Source organism: Stigmatopora nigra, chromosome 19 (assembly GCF_051989575.1).
Source record: "Stigmatopora nigra isolate UIUO_SnigA chromosome 19, RoL_Snig_1.1, whole genome shotgun sequence".
NCBI lineage: Eukaryota > Metazoa > Chordata > Actinopteri > Syngnathiformes > Syngnathidae > Stigmatopora > Stigmatopora nigra.
In genome coordinates, this window is record NC_135526.1 from 8,871,622 (window position 1) to 8,891,620 (window position 19,999).

A 19,999-nucleotide genomic window follows, 5' to 3' on the forward strand; every position below is an offset into this window, starting at 1 on the left:
GTTTTGTCATCTTTCCTTTAGCCTATTTGTCTAGACTCCCCGGGTATGCCAGCTCTCCCCTTAATCTACATACACATAGGCGGCTAATTACATTATCTATACATTTCCTCCACTGGCCTTGGGTGTACTTTCTCAGTCATTCAGCAAAGGAAATGAGGGTCACAGAACAAGGAGAGCCTCAGGTTGTGGGATGAGCAATCAGGCTTCTTGAAAAATTAAAGCGCACTTCTCTCATCCGCACCATCAGCCATATTCACCCTAGCCTCGACTTTCTGTGTCAGTATATATACAGGGTGTCTCAAAAAATGTACTCACTAAAGGTTTTTCTGGTCATTCTAAAAGTGAGTACATTTTTTTGATACACCCTGTATATATATATATATATATATATATATATATATATATATATATATATATATATATATATATATATATATATATATATATATATATATATATATATATATATATATATATATATATATATATATATATATATATATATATATATATATATATATATATATATATATATATATATATATATATATATATATATATACACAGGGTGTCTATGATCTGCAAACATTAGAAACATAGAAATGGTTTTCATGTTTATTAGCAGTATTAAACATATAAAATGTTTTTGTACAATATCAGTACAAAATTTCATAATCTGAAACCACCTCTATTATGTGCTATTCCAGAACCATTAAACCACAAAACTGAACAGACGAGCCGGTTTCGGAGGGCACTTGATCAAATTAGGGATGCAGATGGCTTTGTTTCCAAGACAACCCATATTCATTATCAGTCCTTATTATTGCGTTAACTCATTCCGCTGTTTTATTTATTTATTTTTTGGGAAGTGTTTGTTAATAATATTCTACAAGATGACACACACATCATACCATTTGTCATCGAGTGTCTTGTTTACAGGACAAGGTTCAATAAATATGACTCATGTATCTTTCAGGAGCCTTATTTCTCATTTGCCAACCATGTTTGCTGCTTCGCATGTGTTGTGTGTTACACGCTTATCTCAGCGTCCATGCAGATGTGACCCAGAGAAGGAGAGCGAGAAAAAGAGAGAGTGAGGAGTGACTCATATTGATAAGGTCACATGGGCTCACAATGTGCTGTTTCTCCAGACCTGAGACACTGGCTTCACACATATAGATCATTTGACCTTGTGTTTATGTATACATGTGCACTTGAGGAATAATGGGTTACACCATACATTAATTTTGGAATTAAGGAATTAAATCAAAATGTTGTTAAAAACATTGACATATGCCAGGCCAGTTGTTGGCAACACCGCATTGTAATGAAGTTTAGGATTTTTTTCTAATTTCATCTTTCAACCGTTTAGCAATTTCTTTAATTTGAATAATAACAACTACAAAAAAAAATGGAACAAAATTGGATAATTTGACCTAATGTTCTTCTATTACTGAGCTCATGCTACCAACACACAGATACTATTCTAAATATAAATATTTAGTTTACTTTCTTTTTTCCCCCTAAAAGAATGATTAAAAAAAGAAAAACACTTTAAATGTGTTTATGCTCTTTATAGAAGTAACAGATACTAATTTCCATGGATGTAAGGCCAAAATGTTTTAAACTGTGGAAAAATTTGCCATGTCATTCCTGGCACTCATGATAGACCTAGATGGCTGTTAAACAGTAAAACTGTGAACCGTTTCTGTCCAGAGCTAAAAACCCATGTCTAAACCTTTATTTTTATTTTATTTGATCCAAATCACTCATATTTAATGATCAATATTACATCAAAATGTCACAGACCAGAAAGGAACATATTGGTACCTTTTGGAGGTCGCAAACCTCAAATATCCAAACATTATCATTACTTGTAAATTTATCAATGACTTTATTATATCTCTGATTTAAGCTGTGGAGGGAATTTGACACTGACTGTTAATATGATTTCCTGGCTCATAGGGAGGCTTTATTGACTTAATATGCAGTTAATCTGGACATTATAACTTTGTTCTAGCTGATTACTGCACATTGTCGTTCATCCATCTTTAATGGGCATTGTTTATAAGATGGTGTGTGTATGAATGAGTTTTTTGCTGTCCTCAGCTGCTCTCGAGTGTTCCCAATAGGGCAGCAGTAACAACAGGGGATCATAAATAGCAGCTGTGACTGCTTAAAGTACCATACCTGCTCAACTTAAACAACATACACCAATACAACTTCCAAAAAACTCTTAACTTACATTTTATGGGCATTAGATATAGAGGACAACTTTTGACTATGTGCTATGACTATTCAGTTAGATGTAGAGTCATACCTCTACTTATAAATGCCTCCAGGTACGAAATGTTCAGGTTGCGAAACCTTTTGAGATGCAAATGAATGACTCAAGATACAAAAAAAGATCACAGTTACTAAAACGTCAAGAAGTGCAGCCAAATATGAAAATCATCCTATGGCACAGTAGACACGGACAGAACACTAAATGGCAAAATGAAGATAATTTGCGTCATCGGATGGTATTAACTGTCCTTTTCTCTCCAACTATACATGCAGCTTTAATGTGTGTTCCTATGGTAACAGAAACCAGAGACACCTTGTTGGTGTTCAATCACACCGAGAGGTGAGCCATTGTTCTGTAGCAATCAGATCTTCGATCACACCCACTCGGTGACCTGAAATTTCATACATGCCACGCTGGGCAACCAAACATCATGCGAAATGTTGTCATGAGAACTGGAAAGTGGTGGCGTAAAAGCTTTGTTTTTTCAGTCAAAAGTTGTAAGAAAACCTGAAATACCAGCCCGGAATGTACCCCACCTGTTAGAGGTCTTTCACACTTGATCTATTCCAGCTGTTTTAAACCATGGACATAGCACTCTACTTTATTGAAAAATAGAGTAAATATATTTCAAATATTCTTCATCGAGATTTTTCTTTCTCGTGTCCAATGACACAGATGCCAGTAAAATACAGTCATGCAGACCCCCCAAAAAACCAAAAGTACTTCTACTATGTGACACATTCTCTACTCAGTGATTTTATTTATTTTTATTTGAGGATAAATAATATAGGTTTAAGTATTCTAACCCAGGAGCGTCAAATTTAGTTTGATTTGCTGGCCACATTAATGTCAACTAGATGTCATGTGGGCTGGACCCGTTTATTTTTGGCTCAAAAAGTTAGCTTACTTGCAGCCATTGTTATATATTTCGCCATCAATGTCGATGAAAGATGAGCATCCACATATCTATCAATGTCAATACCCGGCAACAAGTTAATTTTGCGTCACTTTCTTTTTTTTACATCAATTTCAGGCCATTTTCAGAAAAGTTTGCATTACTTACTATTTGCTTGGAGGGGCCTTCTTTTCCGTTTGTTGGTTTTTGCTGATTTTCGGGTATTTCTAGGTTACTTCTTGCTGGTTTTGGGACATTTGAAGCAAAGTGCAGTAGGGCACGCACACAAGTCACGAACATCTGGTTTTGCAGGACCCTTGAAATTTATAAAAACATTTGATTCTGTACGTATAGTATGATTGAGATACAAAGTCTCCGAGTCTTATCGGCTCATGGGCAACACATTTGACACCCCTGTTCTCAGCCATATTTTTGTATGAAAACATGTGTAATACACTTTTTAGTTTGAAATTAAACTACAAATTGGGTATCATTGCTACTGAGAAGAGTTGAATTACTTCCCTTCCACCATACAGTGCTTGTATCTCATTTGCATTTTTAAGTTGAGGCATAATCATTGACAGAATGACTGGTATATATCAAAATTTAGATCGTTGGGTCACTCTCATCTCAAGGCACAACTGTATCAATTAATGCTGAGACTTCAGTTAATGCCCGTCCGATGGTGCAGTGGTTCTTTCGCCTGACGTCGATTCGGGCATTGTGGGATCGATTCTCACTTGGTGCCAGTATGATTATTATTGATTGTCTATCTTTGTGTGTACCCTATGAATGACTGGCGACCAGTCAAGGATGTGGTCAGGTGGGATAGGCACCAACACCCTATGACCCTAACAAGGACAGGCATTGTGGAAAATGAATGGAACTTAGTTAATATTGTCTCAATTTTCTGCTTCAGGGCATATTGCATTACCTGGTTGCATTCATCTACTTGTTCAATCACAAAGATGAATGTCATCATGAACTGGTATAATGAGACAGAAGAATAATTAATTAAAATATGGAACACGACTGTTTGAAGGACAGACTGAGGCAGCAATTAATTGTTGCCTAGGAACCTGTACTCTGATCACATTTATCTGAATTGCTGCAACATAGTAAGCTTTCCACCTTGAGGCTATTTTTACTTTGAGGCATACTGCATTATTTATTAATAAAAACCCAACCCCAGATTACGACTGACCTATTTGTATTTTTTTCCAGGGCCAAAATCTCTTAAAGTCTCTTCACCTTAATCAGACAACTTCTCCCATCTGGCGTTTCTTTTTCCTTATCTCGCCTGTCCTCTTTTCACCTCCTTGACATGCAGGCACTGTTGGTTGCTATGGTGAGGGTGTGGGTGCAAAAAAGGAGGACAGCAAATGTACCACAGAAAACAGAAGGATGTGGACTAGGCCACAATTTAAAGGATGACAGGTACTAGTGAACAAAATGAAAGCAAAGAATACTAAGATTGGATTGCATGACATTAGAAGGAAACAATATTTTACCAACATGGAGTATACTTTCCAAAATATAACACGTAATTTTGGAGTGGCATGGTGTACTAGTGATTAGCACGTTTGCTTGACATTTCTGAGATTCAGGGCTGCAACAAACTTCACAGTTAAATGTATGTGAACATGTACATCTATGTGTATGGTTATGTATATTTATATATACATATGTACTATATATGAATAAAATTTCCCGAATATATATATACATATATATATATATATATATATATATATATATATATATATATATATATATATATATATATATATATATATATATATATATATATATATATATATATATATATATATATATATATCACCAACATGCTTATTTATTTATATATTCATTTATGTATTTATTAATTGATTAACTTACTTATTACCTATCTATTTATGTCTAAAATCCCTTTCCTGTATCTGCATTGTCACACTCTTGCTAGTGTGACAATGAAATTTCCCAAATACGGGATGAATAAAGTTATCTAATCCAATCCAATCCAAATCCTCATAATATGTCAGCATCTAGTGTTTTCCATTGACTGTTTACCATTTAGAAATCTAAAAAGGATTGGTTTTACAGAAAATGAGGATTCTGTCCTTTTCCCATTTGTGTGTCCTTGTGTTGTAACATTCTGTGGTTGCGGCCCTCTGAAACTGCAGTGTCAAATGCCAAAATGGACCAAAAATAATCCTATATGCCCCCTTCCCTTTTTGAAAAACTTCAGATTCGAAAATAAAAATCAAACAGTTTGGAAAATCTACAATTATTCTAAATCGTTTTTAGTTTTTTAGTTCTTTCCGAAGTTGACATAAACACCCTCGACGGAAGGTTGTTGAAAGGTGGCGCGAGTGGTTAGCGCGTCAGCCTCGCAGCTCTAGGATCGTTGGTTAAAATCCAGGTCATGTCCATCTGTGTGGAGTTTGCATGTTCAGCCCGGGCCTGCGTGGGTTTCCTTCGGCTACTCCGGTTTCCTCACACAATCCAAAATCATGCATGGTAGGCAGATTGGACACTCTAAATTGCCCCTAGGAATGGGTTTGAGTGTGTATTCTCCGTCTCCTTGTGACCTGCGATTGGCTGGCCACCGGTTCAGTGTGTCCCCCGCCTTTGGCCCGAAGAAAGATAGGATTATTTCCAGCAAACCCCCCTGAACCTAATGAGGATAAAGCGGTTGAGAAAATTAGATGAGATGTTTAATGAAGACGATTAAATCCTGATTAATGGTAGCTGCATATTTAGGAGAAGCAACACTGCTCACCTGAGCGATATAATAAGAATAGACCCGAAGTTCCGGACGGCCCGCTGCATGATTGGTTAGCACGACGGCCTCACAGCTCTGGGGTCCTGGGTCCAAATCCAGGCCGGTCTCCTTGTGGGGAGTTTGCATGTTCTCCCAAGGCCTGCGTGGGTTTTCTCTGGGTACTCAAGTTTGATCCCACATTCCAAAGACATGCATGGTAGGTTGATTGGACACCCTATATTGCCCCTAGGTATGAGTGTGAGTGTGAATGGTTGTTTGTCGCTTTGTGCCCCCCGATTGGGTGGCCAACAGTTCAAGGTGTACCCTGATATTGGCTTTAGCACCCCCCATAACCCTAGTGAGGATAAAGCGGTTCAGAAAATGAGATGAGATGAGACCTGGCATTCCCTTAAATTGCAACACATAACGAGCATGTTGAACCGTTTCCATCTGTTTGGCCATGAACAATACTCTTCTAATGACAACAAAGACTTCAAAGTGCCAGTGGTCATTCGTTTCTTGTCTGCTGCACAGAGGTACTACAAGAAACAAACATCTGTGTACGGTATTGTGTACCCAAGGCTGAAATTTGGGCCGCTGAAAGCTGTACTCTTTTATCCGAGCTCCTGTTTCTAAATGTTAGTGTCTTAGCGGAGAAAGTGGAAGTCTTCAAGCTTAAAACATCAAAATGAAAAAGCAGTCATGTATGACATGTAGGGTATACAAATGTCAGATAGAAAAAAAAAACTTTTTAAAGGGTACTACACGCGAAAAAGAAACATTTTCTGATCCATTTCAGCCATATCTGGAAAGATTTTGTCATTTGAGACAGGGATCATACTACTTTTTCACTCATGTTATTTTCCCCTCTGATTAGTGAAGAGAAGCTTCTATGTGAGGGGGTCCTTAAGGTTGTTGAGTTTTTAAGATGTGTTGCAGCTTTATACTTTTTATTGATCTCCATCTTCAAATAATCCTAGTCTGATTGTTTTGGGGTTCATGTGCAAGTGCTTCAATGCAGGCCTGTTTGTGGTGGCTAAATGGCTGCCTAGGACTTGGCATGGCTCACTTTAGACCTTGCTGTGCATCTCAATGAGGGCATGCTGCAGTGTGAGTCGAAGCATGTTAACGCTGAGGGAGTGTTCACGCTTTAGGTTAAGGTGAATTCAAGACACATGCTAGGTGTATTATTTATCAGCTAAGAGGTCACAGAAGGCTCAACGGTATGAAGAAGTAGTGTATTCTGGTCCCAAGAGATTTGCTTGCTCGATGTCATTATGGGTAATTACCCGACTAGAAAAATTGGCTATGAGGACTCAGTGTTTATGTATGAGGTGGCAGTGCAATTTTGTGAGTAGATGCGTGTGATGGAAACTGGAATATTCCATAACAAAGTAGTATACTTGTTGATGTCAAACAGTGGTGTAGTCTACGTGATATGCGCCATACTAACTGGAAAAGGTCAATAATTTGATTAAATTTACTGGTTTTCTGTGTAGACCTTAAACTCTGCAATTTTTCCCCTCATACATCCAATGTATGCGCAAACTCAAAAGACAAGATATTTCCTTTGATTTGAAATACCATTTATCTTTTCAAACCCCAATAATCAATCATATGGACAGAATTTTTTTCTTTGAGTGTGAATGTGTTGCATTGATTTAAGTATTGTATGCGTAAAATGGAAAATAAACATAAACTATTTTATTAATCTGGTTCATAAGAGCTTTTACCAAATTGTACAATTTTGTGATCAAACAGTTACATCGGCAAACTTATACTTATACTAGTATTCACTGGAAATATATCGTCAAGGCCATGAATCTTTGACAAAGTTCTTCTGACGTTAATTTTAGTGAACAGCAGAAAGCTGAAAAAATATAATTTCATTGTATTTGTTATTTTTTCAAAGACCCCAATGTCAATTGGAGTGCTGTCTTTTAACCTATGGTGGAAACTACAACAGAGTCCTGTAGAACAATTAGTATTTGGTTACTCTTCATAAGGTTAAAGAACACCAAATCATTATCATTAAGTATCATTATGTAGTAGCAACATGAATGGCTAGTACAATTCAAATAAACAGTTTGTAGCTCTTTTTGGGCACTCTCCACTAATAAGTTGAATGTCAAAGTGAATAACAAAAAACATATCCGTCATATCGCAATGTATTGATTTAGTCAACATGTGAATTACAATAGAATAGTTTTATCTTGGACACCCCGTTAATGAAGCACATATGGTTCCTTGGCCCATTTAATAGGTGACAAATGCCTCTCTATCTATTATTTACAGGCATAGCAAATGATAGCTAAGTAAAGAAGACAAAAAAAGGAACTCTGCGGTGTGCCAAAGCGAAACAATGATTCCTTCAAAGCCACTGAATGTAGATTAACAGCAAACACTGCATGTGCCATACATTGCTATGATCACTGTGCAAGAACCAGAACAGAATTCAAACACTAATAGAATGGAGGCGAAAATGAGGCGGCTGCAGAGTCGATGTGGCCGCGGTTGACTTGGCAACCGAATCTCAGGGGTTGCAGTGCTAATAACACCGTGTACAGTAATCCCTCGAATATCGTGGATATTCGAAAAAACGCAAAGCAGGATCACCTCTACTATTACAATCATACTACATGTTTTAGCACCTGCACAAAAGTACTATTATCATTAAGTGTATTTTTTTCAAATATTACAATTATACGCATATGAAAAGAATAATGTATTAATATCTAAATATAATCTATATTTAAAATATATATAAATACTTTAAAAACTGTATTCACAGATAACATAGTTTCTCTTCGCTTGATATAAATAAATAAATAAAAATGATTAATGGAAACTTGAGTCCAAGTCCTTCTGCACAGTCCAGACCTTGAATGGGAGCCCCCTTTCATCGAGGTACAGTTTTGCGTTCGGGATGAAACAGTTTGTGAAGGCTTTCATGATCCAGGCATTTCGCTTAAAGCAAGGCTTTGTTCTTGTTTTTTTTTTAAAGCATGAGGACGGTTGACCTTGTAGATTAAGGCTGGGTTAACCATGAAGCCAGCCAGCAGGATCCCCACACATGAAGATGATCCGCACGTTCAGTTCATCTTTGGATAAAAATGTCCGTGAACATTCCTCTTCCAAAAAAGCCCAGTCTAAGTCCCACAAGATAACAAACTATTCTCTTGAATTATGTGAGGGAAATCTTCTTCAATGTAGCATTTCACTGCCACCCAGTCTGCCAAGGAGGCTCACCCGTAGTACTGGAACGAGGTTCATCTTCATTGTCTTCATCAGGTGCGAAGCTATCGTAAAAGGTCTTGGCTTTGGTTCTAATCACGTTGGCATCCAGAGGAATCAACTCCCAATAGGGCATACTTTATCTTCACGATGGTTAGTAAATGTCCGCCTTTTCCATTGGTTCGCGGGCCTCATTAATGTCAACTCGATTTCAAGTGGGCCGGCCAATTTTAGATAGAATATTTCAAAATGTTTTTGAAAATCGAATTAAAATAACTATAATCAGCCCTAAATATATATATATATATATATATATATATATATATATATATATATATATATATATATATATATATATATATATTAAGTTCAATATTAAAGTGGAAAACAGAAAATATCTTTATATATTTAGATTTTTAAAAATGTTTTTTTAATTAAAAAGATTTTTATTTCCTATTTTTTAATATAAATTGAATTGAAAATAGCAATTCTTGATTCAAAAAGGGAAAAATTAGGAAATGTAATATACATATATATAATCTTCATTTGAATTTGATTCTAAAGCAAAAGTCGGCACCCGTGATTTACTTTCCCGGGCCGCACAAAATGACGCGGCGGGCCAAAATTGGCCCCCGGGCTGCCACTTTGACATCTTTGCATTAGATTATGCAGAGCGTTTAAGAGTAATTATCAAAGCCATTTAAAAATCCATACAATGCTGCAAAATGTTTGGCGTAGTCTTTCTGTGCGCAATGCAAAATGTATATAATGGAATCCGAAGAAAATCCATGACACTATTTCTATTACCGGCGCACCATTCTTCTTCTTCGGTGAAATTTTGTCTATTTATTAGCAACTTGCAGAAAATGTCCTGTCTTTGGCTTGCGAGTTTCAGCATGGATTTTTTCCTTTTTATTCATTTTTTTCATACTTAAAAAAACCACAATCTACTAAAGCTGGGAATGTTGAATCTCCAAAATGGTGAAGGATCACAGTACAAAATGTTGGGCAAGACATGCTATTTACACGTGCTAATCTCTGTGACTGTTGCTCTGACTAATGAGGTCACGTGTAAGCAACTGGCAAAGGCTAAGCAGCATTACTCAGCACATTTGGCATATTTTAGGCTAGGAGGTTGCTGCTGTGTCACTATACCATTATTATTCATAAACCAACAAAGGACATTCTATTATGAATCAGCATTTCACTCCTTCTTTCCTCCTCCATCTCTCCTGCTTCTTTCTTCACCCCCACCTGCTAATCATACCTCTCCTTGACATTGCTATCATCCTCCTCCTTTCTGTTCGTGAGCTTTCTCTTCTTTTGTCTGCATTTAGTTGCAAATGCACGACACGAGGGACCAGGCAATGCACTGGAACTAATCTGACTCATTCAATATGTCACAAAATTTGGCCCTTCCTGCTAACTAACCATCATAGCATTGATAGAATCATTGAGAGAGTTTATATCGGCTATCGGATTGATCAGAAATCCACCATGTCTCCATCGACTCTTCTTTGAATAGTGTTGGAGACCAGTCTGCAGCTGCAGGTGTGTGTGTGTATATATTGTAGGCCTCTCTCATATCGGCGACTGAGTGCACGTGTGTTTGAGCTTGTAAATGTTTGATGGCTTTTGATCCAACCATCTGTCCACTAACGCTGCATGGCTGAGACAAAAGGGAGGGACGCTCAGAGGTCCGGTTTCACTGTTGCCTGCCAATGATTGAAAAAGAAGATCCCATGTAATCATGTTCCCTTATGAGCATCATCTGTAACCGAAGAATACATGTGATTTCTGCACTGGGTTTTAAGAAAATGGAGGCTTTATCAAATGAGCTACCAAATTGGTTATCTCCATTCGCACAGACATTGCGTTAAACACTAATTTTTACTGTTGAAGTGTACTATGAAAATAAAAACCAAACTAAGAGAATTACACCTTGTTGTTTTAAAACAAACACATTTTTTTTGTTCAGTAGACTGGAGAAATGCTAAGATAAATTGCATTTCTGTTGTAGTGCTTTCAGCGTTGCATTGTATGCAAACAGTGCAGAAACACAAGTAGTCAGATAAGAGTACTCAGTGAGATTTGCTGACCTAATGAGTTGAGAGGAATTGTTTAATGATTGATTGAAATCATTACCACCTAGAGCCGCATTTAAGTGTCAAGCAAGTATGCATGAACACCTTAGATAATAGACACCAGACGGTGAATAAATTATTTTGAAACCATCTCAGTGCAAATTTTGCATAATTGCCCATACAGAGTCTTTGACAACTACTACTCAATAATGCTGTAACATCTTAAAATGTTTTTTTAATTATTCCATTAATATTAATAAAGTATTTAATTGAACATGGTTTCAATCAAACATAACACTTCCAATATCAAATCAAATGCTGTTTGAATTAAAAAAATATCGAAATTGAGTTGTATCATTACATTCAATTGGAAATGTACCTAATAAAGTGTCCAGTGACACTTAAGCATGTTGTAAATTCCAGAAATTAAACACCAATTACAGCTTCCCCTTTTATCCATGTTAAACAAAATGACCTTGTTCTCATCCATTTGCATCCTCCCAGCATTGTGATTATCACTATCATTAAAACCGTACTCTACATTTAATGTCCATCCCAGCAAAGCTAGCAGACAATCATTGTATGCATAACAGCTTTGTTATGGATTTTTCACAACATATTGATTATTGGTGTCCGTGACATTTCAATGAATATAGTATCTTGGAGCCGCGCATTATTAATGTAGAACTTACCAGGGCACGTGTGTATGACCCTCCTTCATGTTTACAGAATGTTGAGTCCGTGCAAAAAATACATCAATTGGCATTCAAAGAAGTGTGGCCCCTTGCCGATACCCCACATCCGGCGTGATTTGAACACATTGATCATCCCAGTGCTGTACTCTGATCAATGGCTCTAAATAGCAAAATGCCTAGAATGTGAACTCTTCAAACTAAGGTCAATAAACTCAACAGACCATGGTGTGGCCTGGAAAGGTACACATGGGTGTGAGGGGATCAATCCCTTAGCAATGCCCCCTCCCTGTCTCCTTTTTTTTCTTCCATGCCGCACGCTAGGAAGGTCATTCTACTCGACAATAACGCTAAAGCAGCTCATGAGCAATCATCACCAGCAGCATCAAATAGGATTAATGAAATCCTGTAGAGCGATGATGGCGAACCTGAAGCTTGTGAGCCACATGTGGTTTGATGCAGCTCGCCATGAAATCTTAAAAACAAATGAACATTTTGGAAGAACAGTCATGTGTATTGCTTCGAAGACAGCTACAGAGATGTCATTTAATATCATTGCCTGTTGCTAAAACAGAGTGTGGAAATTATTAAATCAAGGAATTATATTAGAACAATCTCACAGAACACCAAACAAAAACCTCTTTGAATAAACAGAAATATTTTTTTAAAACCCATTCTTCCTGCATGTTCTGTCTGATAAGCGGCATAAGCAGCACAAACTCAAGGTTAACGTCATCTTTCATCACCACAAGCCAAACTGTCATCACACATCCATATCGTAAATACATATATTATGCATTGAAAGATGTGCTGATAAAAACATCAACCTGACATACATTTCATGACTCTCATGCACTCACAAACACGAGTGAAACTTTAAAGAGGATTATTCCATTATTGATGTGACCAAATGCTCTGTACATTTATTGGGTTGGGAGCCGGCAACGGTCTGCTTGACTCAGCATTCCTCCGCCTATTGCTCTTTTCTTTTTAAATGTCTACGTCAGCATTTTGCACATGTGCTTGCGTATGCCTATGTGTGTTTATCAGGACACACCTACGCTCATACAAGGAAAAAACAATGATGGAAAGACATACATGGAACTACAGATTGATAAATAGGTCGATAAATTGTAGGCACATTATGAAAATATTCACTGATCTATCTTTTAAAACAGATACAAGGTTTGTATAACATTGTGAGAATTATTATAATTATCAAAATACTTTTTTAGTTCAGCTATAGAAAAATATACAATTCTTTAAAAAATTTATACATTTGATCCAGTTTGATCAATTTTAAACACAAACTTGTGATTGGTTGGCCCACTTGTCATGGATGATGTACTCTACCTCTCTCCCAAGTCAGCTGCATTCATGACTAGCACACCCAAGACCATAGTTGAGATAAGAAATATAGTATTTTATCTTTGTTGACAGAATCTAAGCCCATGCAGTTTTTTTTCGGTGGCAATAAGTCACAAACATGATGGCAGGCATTGAAGACGCTCCAAACAGTTAACGTGCAAAACCTCTGAAATATATAGCGTCAGACCAGAAGAGATTTAGATAAAAGCTTAAAATATTTATTGGTGAAAAAAAAATTGTAGTAATTCCTCGTCTTATTTGTTTTGTAGGAAAATTGGCCCAAGATCTTGAATATCTAAAAGCACTGGGTCATAATCACAATGAGTCATATTGAAACAGGATTGTAAATTATGCAAATTTGTTTTTATTTTGAAAAATATGTTGAAAAATCTTGTCGAGAAAATTATTGAATCATCACTTCCATTTGTAGTTATTCCAATAGTCGTTCAATTCCATGAACAATATGAGCCTTACAATCCCTGTCAGTTATTTGTGTTAGTTGTACACTTTATGGTGAAAGCTTTAAATCTCATTATACTTGTATAATGTCAATAAAAACACTCAATTCAATTCAGATTTAGCAGGAATCCAAGCTTTTTCAGTCTTCAGTGTTCTGTCAGAGTAGCATACTAAGTCAGCGTGGGGTACCCATATGCTAATATGGAGCTTTTCCCCACATTAAATGTCGCTCAAAGCAATTTACTTATACTTGGTAATTCATAGCTGGAATGCATGAATCCTGGGTGGCATACACTGCACATGGTCATGGATTTATGGTATGTCATTTTCTAAACACAGCGAGCCCCTCATCAAAAACCCAAACGGGACACATCCAAGTTTGGGAATGTTGAGGTGGATTCTGCCCATCCAGCTGTTGTGGCTCCTTCCAGTCTGTCAGCCGGCCAGACTCATCAGCCGTGGACAAGTGCCCAGAAGGTAAATGAAACCACTGCTGTTTCTCAGGCAGAACACCCCAATTGATTTCACACACATATCTAAGCGTAGATTTGAATTAGAAACACACCTGAATACTCCATTATGCAAATGGGTTCTTTCTCATTGTGGATTGTCTGGTATTAAAAACTCCTTTTCCTTAAAATATAGAAAAAATACAAATTCACATTGTTGCTACCATTGAGCGAATAAATGAATGAATTAGAAAGCCAAATTGGAATCACCATGGCAACAAGAAATTCTCACGTTGCAGAGTGACACATCTCCGGCACAAGACGCTGCGGGAGAGAATGTGGCAAAAAGACATTTGGAGACAATCCTAAATTTTTGGGGGAGATGATATGCATACCCTTGACCCAATTTCCACATGTGAGACAAAGAAAAACTTTTTCTGCAAGTCTTTGTGAAACAATGGCCAGATCCCAGCAATGTTATTCATTGATTGCATTTCAGACAAAATAAAAGGTCATGTAAAGTGAATGTATTAGGATATTGCTGAAAATGTGCAATGACTGAGTGTATGACTTATTTGTTGAGAGATCTTTTAAGTTGAAAAAAAAAAGATAAAATGATATGATGAAGATTGGCCGTATATCTTTTGTTGGCATTAGAACGACACTTGTGAAATAGCAACGGCATTTGTATTTGATTGACATATGCCAGCTGAGCAAGGCTTAGTTAGAACCCTTCATTAGTGCTTACATTGTCAGTGGCATTGTCAGTGGCTTTCCAAGGTCTTTTAATTCATATATCGTTAGTATTTCTTTCACATAACATTTTTCCACACACTATCTAAACTGGTAAAATGACAGATACATTAGCCATTTTTTCTCAGCCAAATCCAAACAGTGTGTTGGGAAATATTTGTTTAGTACACGCATACATCCACCTGCAAACCCTACACATAGAGACCCCCAGCTGCTCTGCTCATACAATTTATTACCCCTTCTGAACCCAGTGGAGTCATGAAACCACCCCAGCTTTTGTGACACACACACACGCACACACACATGTCCACGAGTCTTTCTCAAACAGTGGTCCCAGCCCACTGCACTCGACTCGAGACCTCTTTGGGTTAATTAGAATGGCACCCCAAGGGAGAGCACACCAGGTCGGAATAATACACTGAAAAGATGAATGTGATGAAAAGGTCTTCTATTCTGGTAGGAGAGTAGAACACTGAAATGTGCAGTGCTTTAACAGGTCTGTAAAGCAAACTCAAAGATTCAGAAGATAAAGAAAAATATCACTTTCTGTAAAATATTGTCTTGATTTTCAGGGGAAAAGGACATCTTAATATGTACAGTGTTATTATTTTTCAAAGGGGAATAAAGGCACTACAAACATTATGAGAAAAACATGATTTTTTTTCGTCAGAATGAAATAAAAATACTATTCGAATCTAATTAAAAATACAAAAATGGGGGGGGGGTATTTTTTCTAATGATCTCAAACAAGTTATGTCATATTTAAAAATTGAGGTCTTAACTAGGAAATCGGAAAGCAGGCGTCCATGTTATGACAAAGGTATCATAAAGCTGAGTGGTTAGGGCGTCGGCCTCACAGTTCAATGGTCTTGTGTTCGAATCCAGGTCGGTCGACGTGTATGCAGTTTGCATGTTCTCCACGGGCCTGTGTGAGTTTTCTCCGGGTACTCTGGTTTCCTCCCACATTCCAAAGACACGCATGGTAGGCTTGATAGACAGTCTAAATTCCTGCTAGGTATGAGTGTGGGAGTGAATAGTTGTCCATTTCCTCGTGCCCTGCGATCGGCTGGCCACCGATTCAGAGTGCCCCCCTTCTCCAGTCTGCTGGGACAGGCTCCAGCACCCCCTGTGAACCTAGTGATGATAAAGCGGTTCTAAAAATGAGATGAGATTAGACAATATACCAGGCAAACATGCAAGAAGTGGCATTTATTTGTTAATATTAGATATAGTCAACCAATATAATTCCATATCTTTAGTGTCCGATATAATAACTACCCGTCAACATTGACTCGGAAAAATTAAAGTTTTTTTTGCTCTTTCACTTCCATATGACTTTGACAATACGTAAAACTTGATGTTAAGTTACATCAGGCTGCAACTAAATTAGGATATCTGGTTGAAGTTTACTAATGAAATGATAATAAGGATATTGAACATTTCTTTTGTTAACTATCTAAAATTGCACGAGCCTGCACCAAGCAAACAGTTTTTTTTCAGACCAGGTTTTGGCAATTTTGTAAACACATGCTAGCATGGACATTGTAAGTGGTGTGAGTTACATCACTAATAAGCAGGCTTTTTTTCCAATCCCTTTAAGGTTTTAGTGCATTTCTTCACGTTATTTGTCTGCAAACTTAATACGTACAGTGTTATTATTGTGAAATATTACTGATTAAAAACCTGTTGGTTGGTGGTTTATATTTTTTGACAATATCCAATTTTCTTCTCTGACAAGCCTCTCAATCATCTCATCTCCTTTTCTGAACCACTTTATCCTCATTAGGATCGCAGGGGGTGCTGGAAAATTTCCTAGCTGACTACGGGCCAATAGTGGGGCACACCCTGAATCGGTGGCCAACCGATCGCAGGGCACAAGCAGAAGGACAACTCATACTCAGGTGCAATTTAGAGTGTTCAATCCGCCTACCATGTTTTTTTAGAATGTGGGAGGAAACCAGAGTACCCTGAGAAAACCCACGTAGGCCCGGGGAGAACATGCAAACTCCATACAGATGACCTGGATTTGAACCCAGGACCACAGAGCTGTGAGAGTGACGCGCTAAACACTCGCTCCACTGGGCGGTCATGCCTAAGTCTATTAAATGAATATCTTTTGAGTCACAAATGACAAGAAATATGCAAATACATTATTCCCATTCAAACAAATGCTGACTTGTCGAGAAGTCCCACCTGTCGATTTAGCAATTCTGGGCGGGTGTATCCGATCACAGGAAGAAGATTCTATGTCATTTGGGACTAGGTAAGAACGTGCTAGCCTAGGAAAATGATTAAAATTCAAATGTTGTTGTGAAAATACAATGCATGTGCGTACACGGATGAACACATGTCTTTGTACACACCAGGAGCAATCGTGCTATAATTATGCCTAAGGTAGAGGCGATTAATTTTTTAATGGATTTAATGTTTTATTCATAGCATCTATCTATCTTGATATGGCAGAGTGCACGCAAGGCTGCGGTCAATGAGAATGCCTTATGAAATCTGACAAGTACATGAATGTAAATGTTGATTGCTTGCTTTCACCAGTGCTATTTGGACAATGTTTGTCAGTGTGTTTTGAGCAAAAGTGAAAGGAGCGATGGGTGTTGTTCTCGATATGGACCAGTAAGACCAGTTCTGCTGTCCTAGAAATTCTCTTCCTACAGACATGGCGAGAGAAAAATACCTGACAAACCTTTCCAATGAAACCCTTCGAGAAAATACTAATCACCTCAAGTTTTTTAAAATGACCATTTTCAATTATTTGGATTTGATTTATTATATAAAGGACAGCACATATTATTGAACATATTTATATTCATGTTAATGAACATTAATTCATTCATTCATCTCATTTTCTCAATTAGACTACCATGCATGTCTTTGGAATGTGGGAGGAAAACGGAGTACCCGATTTGAACCCAGGTCCTCCACTGTGAGGCCGACACACTAACCCCTTATCCGGCGAGCCGCCCATTCATTCATTTATTTTATGAACCGCTTTATGTTCACTTGGTATCGCTGGGGTCTTGGAGCCTATCACAGCTGACTTCGGGCCAGAGGCGTGGGACAACCTGAATCGATGACCAGCCGATCAAAGGGCACACTCATACCTAGGGGTAATTTAGAGTGTCCAATCATCCCACCATGCATGTTTTTGTAATGTGGGAGGAACCTGGAATACCCAGAAAAAAACCCTGCAGGCCCGGGGAGAACATGCAAACTCCACAATGGTGGACCGACCTGGATTTGAACCCAGTACCGCAGAGCTATGAGCTAACCACTCAAACCACTGGGCCGCTGTTAATGAACATATATATATATATATATATATATATATATATATATATATATATATATATATATATATATATATATATATATATATATATATATATATATATATATATATATATATATATATATATATATATATATATATATATATATATATATATATATATATATATATATATATATATATATATATATATATATATATATATATATATATATATATATATATATATATATATATATATATATATATATATATATATATATGTAGATGTAAGATTGTAGCCGAGGGCTAATTTCCATCTTTAGTCCCTTGAGCAGGTTGAAGAAAAAAAATAACACATACTAGACACAAACATGTAGCACAGTTTTAGACAGCGTTGTGATTGCAATATTGTTCGTCTAACAGCTAGGCTTTAAAATGATTGGCACAGAGGTTCGGAGACGGGAGTTCACTAATGTTAATTGGCATTGAGTTCCAGATTTGTGCCGCATAGACAAAGAAGGTGCTTTGGCTGAATGCACTCTTTTTGAAGGAAACTTCACAGTCACCTCTTGAGCCAGTCCTTCTTGATGTGTTGGACTTTTTTGTACAAAATGTTGCAGTGGAACAGGATCTTAGTGTTGGGAGATTTCGTAAACTAAGGTGGCATCTGCATATTGAAAAGTATTATCCCAGTTCAGGCATTTCTGTTTTTTTTTTCATATCTGACAGTGTTGGTGCATTTTAGGGTTAGGCTTTCTGTCCAATACTTTCAGAGCTTGCTTATAAATGGTTTCAATTGGATTTAGTGTTGTTTTACAGGCCTATGACCAACATGTTAGGCAGTAAGTCATGTATGTTACCATCATTATGTCAAAATATAATTTTGCTGGCTCAGGCGTTAAATTGTTTCTAATGAACCTTGGATTGGACAAATTGAATTTAATTGTATTCAGTATTTTTTAGCTGTCGTTTAAAGCAAGTTGAGAGTCAAGAATGATTCATAGGTACAGTCATACCTCTACTTAAGAATCTCTCTAGGTACAACATTTTCAGGTTACAAAAGCTTTTTATAGGCAAAAGGGTGCCTTGAAATACGAAAAAGATCCCACTTTTTTTTTTTAAATCGAATTAGTTCAATCTAGTCACTGATTGTCCCTGCCAATACGCTTATCCTTTCTGTACACATTTACCAATGCAATACACAGCATGTCGCTTAATTTATCACCCTCTTCCAGTTGGACTCAGAGTGACTTGATTTATTGGTTAGCCATTTGTGGTGGAAGGTCGACAAGACTGACAACATGCAAAGCTTTGTGCTGACCTCCAGGTGATAATGACCACAGAGTGGGGAAGGACATGTGGGGCCAGGGACATTGTTCAGATAAAAGGATGTAAACGATTGTGTGGGTGGACATGTGGAAAAAGGCTCCCATCTTTACTCACCTGCATTTTAAACAAACATGGAAATGCAACCAAAAAAATGTCTTTTAATTGTACACTCTATGAGTTACAAGACAGCATTCAACTTTTTGTATAAATTTTTTTTTTAGGTTCCTCTTGGATCTGGACCTGTTTGCAGCTGTAATGAGAAATTGTCCTAATTGTCTCTGAGTTTGTGTAAATTAGATATTTTACTGAAAGCGTACCAAAACTTGCTGTGTATTTTCTGGACTAAACAAAAAGACTAAGGTTCGTGATGCGCACCTTTTGGGACAGTGTGAATACAAA